This window comes from Furipterus horrens, unplaced genomic scaffold (assembly GCF_987537825.1).
Source record: "Furipterus horrens unplaced genomic scaffold, mFurHor1.1.pri manual_scaffold_16, whole genome shotgun sequence".
Taxonomy (NCBI): Eukaryota; Metazoa; Chordata; class Mammalia; order Chiroptera; family Furipteridae; genus Furipterus; species Furipterus horrens.
In genome coordinates, this window is record NW_028327186.1 from 12,298,935 (window position 1) to 12,312,979 (window position 14,045).

General features: G+C 53.7%; 1 long non-coding RNA gene across 1 annotated transcript; it reads right to left on the minus strand.

Annotated features, from left to right (window-relative positions):
• Positions 1 to 3,321: 3,321 nt before the first annotated feature.
• Positions 3,322 to 13,516, minus strand: LOC149992164 (uncharacterized). Its single transcript, XR_016508514.1, has 3 exons — positions 13,333 to 13,516; positions 11,212 to 11,319; positions 3,322 to 3,499 (listed from the first exon to the last, which is right to left on the minus strand). It is a non-coding gene; the product is annotated as an uncharacterized LOC149992164 (long non-coding RNA).
• Positions 13,517 to 14,045: the final 529 nt, after the last annotated feature.

Below are 14,045 nucleotides of genomic sequence, written 5' to 3' on the forward strand. Positions count from 1 at the left end.
AAAAATAAGTTTGACCCTAAAATCCATCTCAAGGATATTATACCAAAGAGATGTTTAACAGGAGAAAATCTGCAAGGAACCGTTAAAAAAAAACCCGAATATCCAATAACAATGGGTTGTTTTGGTAAATGACAGAGCATTTATGCTCTGAATGGCTGGCTATGCAGCTATTAAAAGTCATGACATAAGAGCGATATTTAATGCTTTAGGAAATGCTCACGATATATTAAATTGAGACTGCAAAAGAGTGCACTTAAAAAAAGTATACTTAAAATGTACATTTAAAAGTATGTATTCATAGAGAAAAATAATATAGTTTAAATACATATCTGATGATATATGCCTACATTGCATATATAATATGCACATGTGCTAAATATCATATATAATTGTATACATGTGCAATCTACATATGTAACCTACACATATAATGTAACATATGTATTCATGTAACTGATGGGGAGTGGGATCAGGTTTTCTGTGATGAGCAAGCAATCTTTCTGTCATTGAAAGGAAGGACAAATATTTGATCCAGTCCTGGCCCAGGGGCATTCCACACCCGAACCACAGCTCCGATCTGTGTCATTAACAAGAGTAGAGGAGAGCATGTCCTCGTGGTCCCAGAAGCGGGACCAAGAACAGGAGCCAGTTTTCTGCTCTGAGTCCCCAGGCACCTTGGCTGGCAGCTGTCTGCAGCCTTAGCATAATCGTGTGGGGACATTTCTCACACTCATTTGTAATTTGTCACCCAGAAAAGTTTGTGAGGATAAGGTCTTTCCTGACCTTTCTCTGGGAGAGTCTGAGTCCACAGTTGGGCAATTGCGCCCACGTGTGGCACGTCGTGGGTACAGCTTTCTGTCTGTAGCGGGGAAGACAGTAATAATGCAGTGACAGGATGGTCTGTGGCCTCCGGACAGGGCGCCCAGCTTACACGTGGGTCTCTGTTCCCAAAGGCAGCTGTCAGGTGGGGCTCCGAGAATCTCGATGCTTCCTCCCTCTCAGTAACAAACACGGAGGTTAAGAGCCAGTCAAACGTCAGAACCCTATTAAGTCATCGTCTACTTGCAGTAGCATCAGCGTCCTCCCCTGTGCACGGCCCCGTTTCACATTATGCTCTACAAAAATCACGTTATTTGAGGTTTCCTACTACAATGCTTCTATTGCCCTCGATGTTTCCTCTACCTGAATTTCCTTACTCAAGACACTTCCCTGGGTGATTTCTACTCATTCGCCGGGGCCATCCCACTGGCCGGCTGGCGCCCTCGGCACGTCCCCAGGCACAGTAACCAGCTGCCTCTCCCGATTCCCACGGGACTTTGTCTCTTCTCTGGAAACCCTTCAACTCAACACGAAAACCACCGAGTCCTTACTAGCTCATGACGTGAGGCACAGTGAAATGACTCCTTTCAGTGATGTCTTAACTTTTCCAAACGTCCAGACTGGAAATGTATGACTTAGATAAGACATTTGGGAAGAATTCCCTTCTGTGGTTCCTCACTGCGTGCTCCCCAAAGGCAGCCATCCCAGAGGCTCAGAGGGTGCCTTGTCACTCGTGGGTGCTGCCTGAGGCCACCAGTGGAAGAGAATCCCTTCCCTGGAGCTCCCTGCCCTCCCAGTGTCCTTCTGTGTCCTGAGACTTCACTGTCCAGGGTAGAGCTACGTCCCCACTGCCCCATGGCTCCCAGCACTAGCTGGCACTCGGATCATGAGTTGGGAGCAGGGCTGAAACCAACTCCCCAGCCTGTTGGCAACAACGGCATTTCCAGAAAAGCCACCCCTCCAAGACCCACACACAACCATGCCCACAAGCTCCCTTACTCTCCCCACTTGTCCAGAAACTCCAGGCCCCAAAACACGCGCCTTCCCTGCCAGTTCTTACTAGGGAACAGGCACCATCACCTCTCACAGCCTGAGGCCTGGCTCTGCCTGGTCAGCATCTCTGTCTCCTCTGCTGTTCGCCAGCTGTCCGTCCCCCACCCCACGGGTAACAAAACGAGGGTCTGCCTTCCTGTGGGGTGACCTGGAATGTCACCTCAACACCACTTCCTCCACGAAGGGTTCAGAACCCCCACCTCCACATCAGCCCGTAAGGCCTGATTAGGACCCACAACGTGGCGCCACGCCCGTGCCCGCCACCACAGCTTTCTGGCTGCCGCCCAGCTCCGTGGCATCAGTGGGAGAAGGGAGAACTAGGGAGGAAGCTGGCTGCCAGCTCCCATCAGCGCTGACGGAGCCAATCCCCATTTTTCATGCTGAATCCTACTGCCACTCTCTCTGTTCTTTAGAAAAATTCCCGCCTTTCGACCGCCTGCCCATTCTTCACCCTCAGACCGGAGCTGGACAGCTGACCCACCCCTTCTCAGCTCTGGGACTCTGAGCAGGTCTTTGCCCTCCTCTCCCTCTTTTCTCCCCTGCATGATGGGCACAGCAAGGCTGCCCACTTCGCTCACTCGCTGCAACAAGTGAGTCAGTGGATCTGAACGCTGCCAGGCTCACACTAAGTGCTCAATACATGGCGCCTGCAGAACCTCCACCATCATCGCCAGCATCGGATGTGATTCCTCTGCCACCCCTCCAGCCACCAGGCCTGCAGAGGACTGAGAGACTCAGCCCTTCCACCAAAGCCCCTCCCTACGGGGCTGTCTGGCAAATGCTCAGGCACTCCTTTCCTCCTGACCCTTAGGATGCTCCAGGCCTGTAGCCTTTCCTCGTTGTAGTCAATTTTTTACATCAAAGTTCCCCTTCTAAATTAATGCCCAAGTTAAGGATCCAGCAGCAACTCTGTTTCTTGCCTGTCCCCTGTCCTACCCTATCAGCCTACCTCGAGGTCTGCAAGCCAAGCTGGTGTCAGAGAGACTTTAGGTTTGCCTTCCAGAGACACTAGCCTGCCTTCTCCACAAGCTACACTAACTTCTATAAAATGTCTGTGAGCCAGGTTGATGCTGGATTCACGTAACACGCTGCACAGACGTCTGCTGCAAGAGGTCTTGTGCAGGGACTGACCTAGAGGACTTGGCCGGGGCCTCATCCCAGCCCCTTCTCAGACTCAACCCCGAGCCCGCAGCCAATGAGCTGAGATCACAGCCACTATTCTCCTGACCTTCCCGTGTGAGAGCGTTCTGAGCGCCGTGACTGTTTATGCCGATGCTTCCGTCCTTGCTGGCACCACTTCCCTGACGGTTCGGCTGCCGTGTGACACAGCCATTCTTCGGCTCAGGTCTGAGGTCTGACTCAGGAACCATTAATGCCAGTCGCAGCTGAATGTCCACACGGCACTGCCATCCCTGAAAGGAGCCTCACAGCCACACCTCTTACCTCGGAGAAGAGGAGAGTACACTGTGCGCAACGTGGCGAGGTCAGCCGGTCAGGCGCACGCTTAGATCCCCGGAGAAGGTGCAATCATCGTCCGTCCTGGCGCTGAGTTCCGGGAGGAGGCCGCGGCAATGGCAAAGCATCCCATCCAGGGGGATCCCAAGCAAACGGCAGCTCTACGGAGAAGCTGGGGGCCAGAGCAGAGGAATCGATCATCCCGGATGCCACATGCCGGTGAGCACGCGCGTGGCTGCAGGGTTCCATGTGCTGATACGCTCCCCTGCTGCCTGGCACGCAGCTCTTGCCCCACAAGCTGGCGAAGTGTCCCTCTGCGGCGATGGCCTCCCCAGCCCTCCCTCCCTCCCAGGTCATCCAGATGTCACCCCGCTGCCACCGCCATTATTCAACAATTAAAGATGAACCTTTGGCACAAGAGAGGGCGCCCTCCGCCTCTGCCCCCAACTACCTCTGCTTCTTTCTCATTGGTCAGGGCAGGCTGTGGGATAGTTTGGCGACCAACTGTGGCTCGATCTGCTCACTAAAGGAAGGCTGAACGGATCAAAAGTCTGACACAGAAAGTCTGACGTAGCATTGTGAGGGACAAAGCACGGAGACGTAAAGGTTCTCTCAGCGCCTTCCTCGAGCCCACAAAGCAGGGGCCCATGAATGAGTGACACAGACGTGCTGGGCCAGCCCTCTATGGGGGCGGGGGAGATGGTACCGCAAACACTCAGAAGGACAAATCAGCTGGGACCCAAGGACACCACAAATGCATATTTGGGGGGTGGGGGGGCGATTCCAGACCTAGTTAAACCTCTTTTTATAAAGAATAAGAATTCCTCAGAGATAAAAAGTGGAGATTTTTTTTTAATTTCAAAGATAAAGGAGGATGCCTAGAATCATTCAGGCATCGATGCCTATAAAATGTCATAGGCAAAGGGAAAAAATGAGCTGACCAACTCCTCATCTAATGGATCAATAAAACTTTCAGAAGTCTGCAAAGCAAGATTTCAAAACCCAGCAGGTTGTTGTTCATGATTGAAAGCAACGGAAAGACACTGTAAGGTACCTGACATCTCTGAATGTCCTAACACCTTTACTTTAAAATATTATGCAGTGGGCACTATTTTTAAAAAGTCAAAAAAAAAAAAAAACCATCATGGAATTCGGCTATAAATCAAGTTACACAACTCAGTCATGGGGAGACTGTATTATAAAAGGACTCACTACGTGAGCCCTGAAAATACACATATTATATAAGCACTGACATAACGAAACTAAGGTGAGATCCTTATTGTGACTGTAGTTACAACGTAGTGCACTGCTAAGTAATTCTCGAAGAAGAAGAAGAATGAGCATTAATCTTCATCAGTCGTCATCACTGTACACTGACGGACAGGTGCGGACATACTACGGTGGTCACTTTGTAAGGTAGATAAATGTCTGATCTCCGTGTTATACACCTGGAGCTAATATAATATTGTACGTCAACTGTAATTAAAAATACACTTTTAAAGATCCCAGGACATACTAAAAATGTGGGAGGCAGGCAGAGGGGAAAGAAATTTCACATGGAAATTTTCTCCTCTTTTGACGACTGTTATTGAACATCTGCAAACTGCTCTAAGTGCTTTACCTGTACTGTGTTGGTTAATTCCCACACGTCTCTGAGCGAAGGATTACCCCATTTCACAGATGACAAAATAGATGCAGAGAAGCTAATTATTTGTGTAAATAAAAGAGAAAAATCTTACGAAATATGACAGACACGAGGAGGAAGGCAGAGGGAGGGTTACGTAACTATGTCTAATAAGATGGGTTCTTCAGAAACAAGGCTGAGGGAAATGGATGTCATCAATAAGCCTGACGATATTTGGCCTCGGTGGCGCTCAGTTTCCTCCTCTAGAAAAGGGGTGGGACTTCCTTCCTGCTGTACTGTTCTATGTGTGGTAAGAGGACGCTTCCTTTCAACACGCAGCTGCAGGTTGGGGCTATTCGTGGAGCCCCTGATTCGAAGGGCTGGGGTGCTCCCCCCAGAGCTCTGGTCTCCATCAGAAGCGAGGAGCAAAGCTCCCCCTTTGCACTCCTCCCTCTCAATCTCACGCAGCCTCCAGGGTGGGGCCACTGGGGCCTGGGCCAGGCTGGAGTCACTCACACACAAACATCCCCGTCCTCAGCTGGGCACCCTCACGTCCCCGCGCGGGCTGACTGGTCCCCCCGGGTGAGGCGCTGGGCAGGGCTCCGCTCTGGTCGTCTGCTTCTGGAGATAAGTGCTGATGACTGTGCAGCCTCCCCTTCAGGAGATACATTTCCTATTTGGGAGGAAATCACACCCCTCTTCCCCAGCGAGTGGCCGTCGCCCTGCCTTCCCAACGGTGGGAAGTGACCACACCCACTCTTCCCACCCCTGGGGGACTCCAGCATCTGAAAGTCCGGGGCTGGAAAGACAAACATCGCTGCTGATCCCTCACTCCCTCATTGTCCCTCTCCAGTCACAGCAAAGGAACAGAGAACCGGGCTGCACGGAAACCCATCCATCTGCAGGCGTTGTTAAGGGAAACCGATGCCTTAAATTACACTCAGAGCCTCCTCCCTTTCCTCCTCACCAACACCCCCACCCACCTCCTGAGGAAACAGGACAAAACTCTGACTCTCACTTCCAAGGTGAGCGGCCCCAGCCCAGTCCTAGGGACCCCTCACCCTTTGTTTCCTGACGCATCGAAATGAGCTCTGGACTGGGGTCCGTGGCACTGCTGTTCGCACGCCGCGGCTGCCTCCCTCAGAGTGAGCGACTTAAGGGCTCCCCCGGAGCCCACGCGCCCGACTCATAAAGGGGATCATCCTTGCTCTCTGCCCACCTCACGGGGCGGCCGAACTAAAGGATGTACTGAACCCAAGTTCTGTTTATAAGTAACAAGTACCCATCGCTGTAAAAGAGCCTCCGCCCCCACGGCCTTCTCCCTGGACCTCACCTGCCAGCTGAACTCCAGTTCTGTGTTCTGACCAACGTGGAGGGCAATTTACTTTCTCCTACGTCAGTCTTTGGTCACCCCATTCCCTTCATCAGAAGTGACCTTCCTCCTCGACCTCTGTCTTTGAAAGCCCTTCCATCCTTCCCAATCCAGTCAGAATTCCCTTCCAAGACACCTCCCCAGCCTGATGTCTTTTTCCAGAGTCACTCTCTCTTCTGAGCTGCCCCAGCCTTTCTCTGCCCCTGATTTAGGGCTGACCCCTTACTTTCAAGGTCCTGTCCTTCTGCTAATCTCCCCGGCAGACCAGCCGCACTCCCAGGGCCGGGACCAGGGACTGCGCAGAGGCAGTGGAAGAATGGGGCCAGGGGGAGGTGTCATGCGTGTGTGTGTGTGTACACACGGGTGCACTGGAAGGACAGCTGCACCTCACTGTTTCTCAGAGGAGCCAAAGGACACTCCAGAAACTGCCTGCAACTCAAAGGAGGACAATCTGGAGAAAAAGGGAACAGCACGTTTGCAGCCCCAGGATGAGCAGCTCCCGCCAGTGAAACTGGACGCATCTCCACGTTTCCTGGGTGAAGGGGAACACGTGGCTCGTTCATGTCTTGTTGCACAAAACTCTGGAATCAGACTGGAAAGAAAACTTTTCCTGGCACCGTGTTCAAGGAGAAACTTATCAAGCGAGCCCTTACGTAACACACATGAAGTAACACAGAGCGGCTCTGACCGGCAGGCTGCAAAAGGACACGCATTTCAGATGAGCAACTCCTGCAAGGGGGCGAGACCGCAGGCCCACGCCCTGGGCCCTCTACACCTGCGGGAGCCTGGGCACCCAGAAGAGAGAGAACTCGGTGGGTCTGTTTGATACTCGACCGCAAAGGCCACATGATCCATTTTAAGCTCTCGGAGGCCGGCCTGCAGCAGCTCAAGGCAGGACGCGAGCAGGGAGCCGGGCAGGCCACCAAGGGGCCGTGTTTGAGGGCCTGTCCCCCCAAGGGGGCCTCTCCGGATGTGGATGCTCCTCGGGACGACATGCTCAGGTCTGGGTAGCATAAAGGAGACTCAAGAAAAATGAGGACCGTCACAGAGGTATGCCAGGTGGGGAAACAGACTGGGGGAGAGACAGAGCTCGGGACAGTAACACCGCACCCCAGACCAGAGGGAGCGACAGGCAGGTGCGGTGGGGCCGCCCCAGAGTGTGGGAGCCTCGGGGTGCCCACCTGTGCGTTTCAGAGGCATGAAAGAACGGTGGGGCTGGCCATCTCAACCCCGCCTCACGAGGGAAGGTACTGAGGCCCACAGAAGGAAACTTAAGCCCAAGGCTCACAGGTAACATTCTCAGGCTCTTCAGTTCTAAGGTCTGACTGCACAGAGGGGGGACACCTGCCTTCTGGGGCCTCACAAACGCAGCATCACCAAGAGACAACGGCTGGGGCACCGTCAGGGTCTGCAGCCTGACGTGTGTGTGCGGGAGGAACGGTCTCTTCCCTTTCCTTCCTGTGCCTGCAGCTACCACAGCGCCTCCTGAGACGCCAGCTCGCCTGGCTCCTCTCTGAAGGTACTTCTGGTTGGGAAGAAGGGCCCAGCTCTCAGCACATCTGACTCCCATGGGGCCTCGGGATGAAGCAGCCCTGGTCACCTCAGGCCACCACAGACTCCCTGCCGTCCTCATCAGCAGGTGCCACGAGATCGGAGAGGCCAAAAGACAGTATCGGGAGATCCAAGGAGAGCAGAGCCAGGATGCCTGCCCAGCAGGAGAGTAATTCTGGGTCCCTTTCCCTGCATGTGCTGTGGCTCTGCTCTGGGGGCTCCCGTGTGGCGCCTGCAGCCATGCCAGGGGAGCTCGTGACGCACTTCCTCTGAGTGCTATTCAGCAGCCCCCGGGTGGTAAGGCAGAGGAGTCACTGAGAGCTGAGCCTGAGGCGCAGGCATCAGGCTGACTCTGCCCACTAGTCACTGGGCAGCCGAGAATGTGCGTGCGCCACCCTGTCCCACAGGAGTGACACTGGAACCTGGACAGCCTCCACCTTGCATTATACATTATTACTACCACTAACAGCGACAATGATAAGAGCGGCGTTGTGGGTGGGACTGGGCAGCAGTCAAGTACAAAACGGCGACATATATTTCCCCCAAATTAGATTTTCATTCCGCTGAAAAGCCCAGAGCCTCACGGTAATTAGTGACAGGACAGGGTGGGCGTTTCGAAGCCCTCAGGAGGCCGCCCTGCTGAGCAGTGCCAGCTCCAGCCCCGGCCCCGTACCGGTGCTGCCGTACCCGGGGATCTGCATTCAATGTTGCACTCCATCGCACAGTTCTGGGAGCTGTCTGTCCTTCCAGAGCACGCAGCGGCACGAGGGCCTGCGTGCCACGGGGCCAGGGAAGGCAGCTTGCGGGAACTGGCCGCCACTGCACGGTCAACGGAAAGGAAAGGTACAGCCAGGCTCCCCTCTGGCTGGTCGTCCACACGCTCACCTAGACCGGACTGGGGCAACGGGATAGCACCCACACAGGAGCAGCCTCAGGCACCAAGACTCACCAAGAAGGAGTAAGACTCCCAGAGGCAGGATCCGCAGGACTCACCAGCCCGGGAGGTTGCGCGCAGACGTGCCCAGCGGGCCTGCAGCAGCCCGCACGCGCACCTCCAGGGCGCCCTCACGTAGCTCACTCACCTCACCCCCAGTACCACCGCAGTTAGAGCTCTCTGCTTTGCTGATAAGAGTAAATGAGGCAGAGATGATTAGGTGAACTGCTCAAGATCCTGCGTAACGTGAGTGCCGCACAGCAAGGGCTCCTGCCCGGCCCCGCGCCTGCTCCCGGCAGCCCCATTGCGCGCACGCAGAATCCACGCCACTGTGGCCCCTGCACTGAGGCCAGGCCCACGGCTCCTCCGTTTCTCGGGGCAATAAAAGCTGTGTTCACACTGTCCTACAGTCTGTTCGGTGCACGGCAGCATTGTGTCTAACAAATGAGCGCACTTAAGTGAAAAGTACTTCGTTGCTAAAACACGCTAACCCTCCTCTGAGCCTCAGGCGAGCCATCTTCTCTCCGGGGGAAGCTCTCGCCTCAATGTTGACGGAAACACAGTCTGTGAAGCGCAATCGGTCAAGGTCTGCCTGCACGTGATAAGGAAAGATCCTAATTTCATTTTCTGGAGTTTTTTTCTAAAACAAGGATGCAGTGCCCTGTCTGCAGAAGCCACTTGTTACACACAGACAGCAACCAAGGGGTGAGGACAGACTAGCTGGACCTTCCACTCACGTTACTTCTCTCCCCTTGCTCTTCTTCCCTCTCCTGCTCCCTTGCCGCCTTTGCTCCTTTTTTCTCTCTCTTACTCTGCATCTTTGTGTGAAAGGGTCAGGGTCTCTGCGGGACTAGAACTCCATTTCCCTTCTCCGGGCTGGGGGTCACCTGGAGCTCCTGGGACCGTGACTGTACCTACGAGAGCATCTATAGGGCAGGGTGGAGGGACAAGTGAGCTCACCGGGGCTGGGAAAGGAATGGCCTTGATCTCAGCTGCAGCCTGGTTCTAATTTTAGCAACAACAGAGCAATGGACTTCCCGCGGTATCACATTGCCCCGCTCCCCCTCCCACTCCGCACTGGGCTGACACCAGACATGTGGAAGAGATTCAGATCACAAGAATCACCAAATCAGGTCACACCCATGGCTCATCCGGCCAGCCCGCCTCAGAAAGTGAGGAAAGGGAGTCGGGCTGTCCCAGCTCAGCCGTCGCCCGGAGAACTCCCTTGGGTTACAGACAAGGGCAGGGGTAGAGAGGGAGACACGCATCCCCATGAGTGGTGCCCATAGCACCAGGCCAGAGTGCGGCTCTGCCGGCATCTAGTCCTGCGTGGTACCTGCCATGCTGCCCTCCTGAGGTCGGGGTGCAGCCTGAGAGTCTCTTCTCGCCCTGCTGAGGTGTGGACCACACAGGAATATTTCAAAATGAACTTCCCTGCTATTTCTGTATTCTTAATTCCCTATTTTAAAATTTACATACACTGATATGCACACATCTTAGTTGTATAATCTGATGGATTCTGAAAAATGTGTAGACCTCCATCAAGATAAAGAACTGTCCATCACCTCTAGAAAATTCCTCCATGCCCCCCTTCCAGTCAATCCCCCAGTCCATACCACGGGCAACCATAGTTCTGATTTCTATCACCTTGGGTTAGTGTGGCTGGTTTTTAACTTCAAATAGAGGGAAACCTGGTGTCTGTGAGGTCGATCATTCTAACCCTTCGCTGCATGCGGGCCCTGCGCTGCGTGGTTCCAGCTGCAGCTCTTGGTCCACGCCCTGCGCGCTGGGCTGAGTGGAAGGGCCCTTAACTCTGGGTCTCCATCCCAAGCCTATGAACAAACAAGTCCACAGTGATCGCTGTTATACTGCCTAGTTTCCTGCCATTAGCAACATTTGCACCCCTGAGAGTTCTCGAGTCCACCCTTCCAGATCTCCTGGAACGATGTCTCCAACCCTTTCCATTCCTCAATAATGACTCTTCTTCCTACAATTAACACAGATTCTTTTCTCATGAGGACACAAGCCTGTTTCTTCGTGGCCTCTCCCCAGTGAAGCTGGTGAACAGTTGGTCAACAGTACAGTAACTCAGTGACGAAGCTCCTTACACTTCACGTTGTGGTCTTACCAGGCAGGGGGTTTCATACCCGTTCTGGAAAACTCCGCACCGAACGGAGGTGTGTGTCATAACTGCCGCGTGCCAACCTGGGTCTGACTTCTAACTGCCAGTGACTGGGCCTGTGCTCGAGACTTGTCACCATGTGTTCTTGGCAGCTCAGCTGTCACCAGTGGAAAATGTGTGTGTGTCAGCAAGCAGCGCCTCCTTCGGGGGCACCTCTCGCCTGGCTGCACCTGGGTCAGCTGTGCTGTCTCTCCCCTAAAGGACAATGGGTCCTGCCTTACCTCCCTTGCATGTAGCTCATGTGAGGACGTCACGGAATCCTCACAGATGTGCTGAAGGGTTTCTTGAAGGACACTTCATTTCTCCCTCCCCAGCATTCAGCATAAGGCCTGGCAAACAGAGATTAATAAGTTAATAAATGACACTGACCTGTTCTGGAGAAGAGTGGGAGATGGGTTCCCCCAAAGCACTGGCTCTTCCCTTCCTCTAAGCCAGGGCGTGGCCTCCCTGATCCTGTGCCAGGACAGAGCCCACGAGGAAGACCCACGAGTGAAGCCTGCCCTAATCTTGAGTACCTTCTTCCCAGGGCCAGGGACGGAGAAACAGAGGACCAAACGTCACCTACTGAATCTCATTTCACAGCTAGTGATCGCAGACCCCCCTCAGCCACCTCACCTCACCCCACCTCAGCTGGGTCCCACTTCCGGGCACCCACGGCTGTGCTCCCCCCGAGCCCGTTTTGCCATCTTTTCTGCTTTCTCTCTCAGAAGCTTCCTTTGGGTGCCCAGCTCACTGGACTGTACTTAACACAGAACACAGGACAGGCAATTCCTTAAAGACAGTCTTCTGTCTTCCTTCACAACCCGGCCTCAGGTTCCCTGAGCCCTCAACCGTTAACGCTCTTCCCTGGCCTCCCTGAACGTGTGCCCGTGGCTCTCCTGGTGGCCTTCAGTTAGAGAAGAAGCCTCCTTTCCCCAAAGCCATCACATTCTCACATGATCTCAAGCTGTTTCTTGCCCAGACAGCTAACCCTGCTGCTGCCCCTGTTTACTGAGGGTGCCCACTTGACAAAGGCACTTCTTTCCCCTTTCATTTTCAAAGAAAGGAAACTCAGCTGGCAGACGCCTCCTTGGCAGGCCTTCTGGCCAACCCAGCGTGTTAGGAGTGCGGGGCCAGGACAGACCCTGCACTGTAATCCCAGCGCCTCCAGTACAACTCCAGGACACGCGCCTTCTTACTGGCTGCCCCATCCGCATCGCTGTGCTCCCTGGCCCTCCGGCTGCCTGCTGTCTTCAGCCAACGGGAGGCCCAGCAGGAGGGAGGGAGAAGAGTGAGGTCAGGGTGTTTGTTCTCCAGGACTCTCTGTGAGAGCGCCTGCAAGGGGCCGTCTCGCGTGACCAGAACTCACTGTTCCTCTCAAAGCATCTTCTCTACAAGACTCTACCTCCAGGTCCCTATACCCAGCTCCTCCCCTGTCCCTCTGAGCTGCACAGACTCAGGTCATTGCTCTACTCCACTGACCTCCACAGCTTTATAAACCCTCCTCCTATTATCCGAATCTGAGTGTGCCGTTTACTTCCTGACAGGGGTCTGCTTACTAAAGTATTTATGAAAACATCTGAAGGGGTGTTTATCGCTGGACCTTTTATATAAAGGGCAAAGGTATGTGCTGAAAATGGTCCAGCCCGCTCTATAAACTGAAACCTACAGAAAAATACGCATGCCTATATCCAACCGCCCCCACACACTGCTTCCCGTGAAGGGACTGGTGAGAACGTGTGAACAGCGTGGGAAAAGAAGTCATTCTGGTCTAATCTGCAGGCCACGACTGCCTGTCTGTCCCATGCGATCCTGTCCCACGAGATCTGGAGCGTCCCCTCTGTGCTCCAGGGAACTTACTATGGACTCTCAGCCTTGCCTTTTGTGCTGCTCAGCGGGTCTCTAAGTTGGTTGACTGCAGAGGTTCTGCATCCTTGCAATCCACACCTCAAGACACGAACGCCAGCTTCCCAGCAACTAAACAGGCTGTGTGACAGACACTAAAGGGACAGGAGGGACACTTTAACGGTCTTCTGACAGGGTCACCTTCCACCAGGTAAGTCCAGTGACAACTGCCCCCTTGTTAACACATCCTATGTAACATGACTGAATATCTCAGGCAGGGATTGCTCACAAGCCCAGGACCCCACCCCTCCACTGCTCCTCTGCTTCCTCCCTCCGCTGATGTGGAAAAGAGCTCCATCTGAGTTCTCTCTAGAAGCTGGGAGCTCTCGTCAGCTATTTCTTTTAGAAACACACAGTGTCGTTCTACCTTGTGGGTGAGCTCCAAAGTCCACATGAGAAGTTTACAAGACAGTATTAGAAGAAAGGGGCCCTGAAAATGGGTGAGTCTGGGCTCTAACCCGGCTCTGCAGCTTGTGAGAAGTTATTTGCCTCCTGAGGCCTCCGTGTTCCCATGTGTCAAATATGGGCACGTGAACAAGAACGTCTCTTAATTCTTCGACTCGGTGTGAAAAGATCGAACGTGATTACTGAGGAGGACAAAGCTCTTCTCCTTTAGGAGCTGTGGATGGTACAGCGCTCCGACCGCAGCTGGGAGACAGGGAAACAGACACACAGGTGGCAAAGCTCATCTCTACCCCACAATTCATGGTCATTTCCCCGATGGACCAAATCAGTCCTAAGGGAGCTACTGGGTGTCAGCCCATCAGACTTTTCATGACCCCCAACATGTTAATTCCTGGTTGACTTTCAGAGAAAGCTGTGGCTCTCCTTACACCGTGAATTTTCACTCTCAGAGCTGCCTAAGAAACCTATTCAGACAAGGGTACAAAGTAGTCGTAGTGATTTCCCTGTTCTGCATAAATATGGAGAGGCCATTTTCCAAGTGGGTCCACTCCCCCGGGGGTTGGATCCAGTGTGACAGGGGAGAAGACAGGCCCAAGTCCCCAACACAGAAGGCGCTGCCTCACTGCCGGCGGGAAAACACGGGCTCCGTAGGGCCGGGATAGGCGAATGCACCTCCTTTTGCAGGAAATGGGTGAAGCCCAGCTCGAAATTATTACTCAGACGTTTTGTGCCGTGAAGGAAATGTCTTCTGATAGCACAAAGCTAT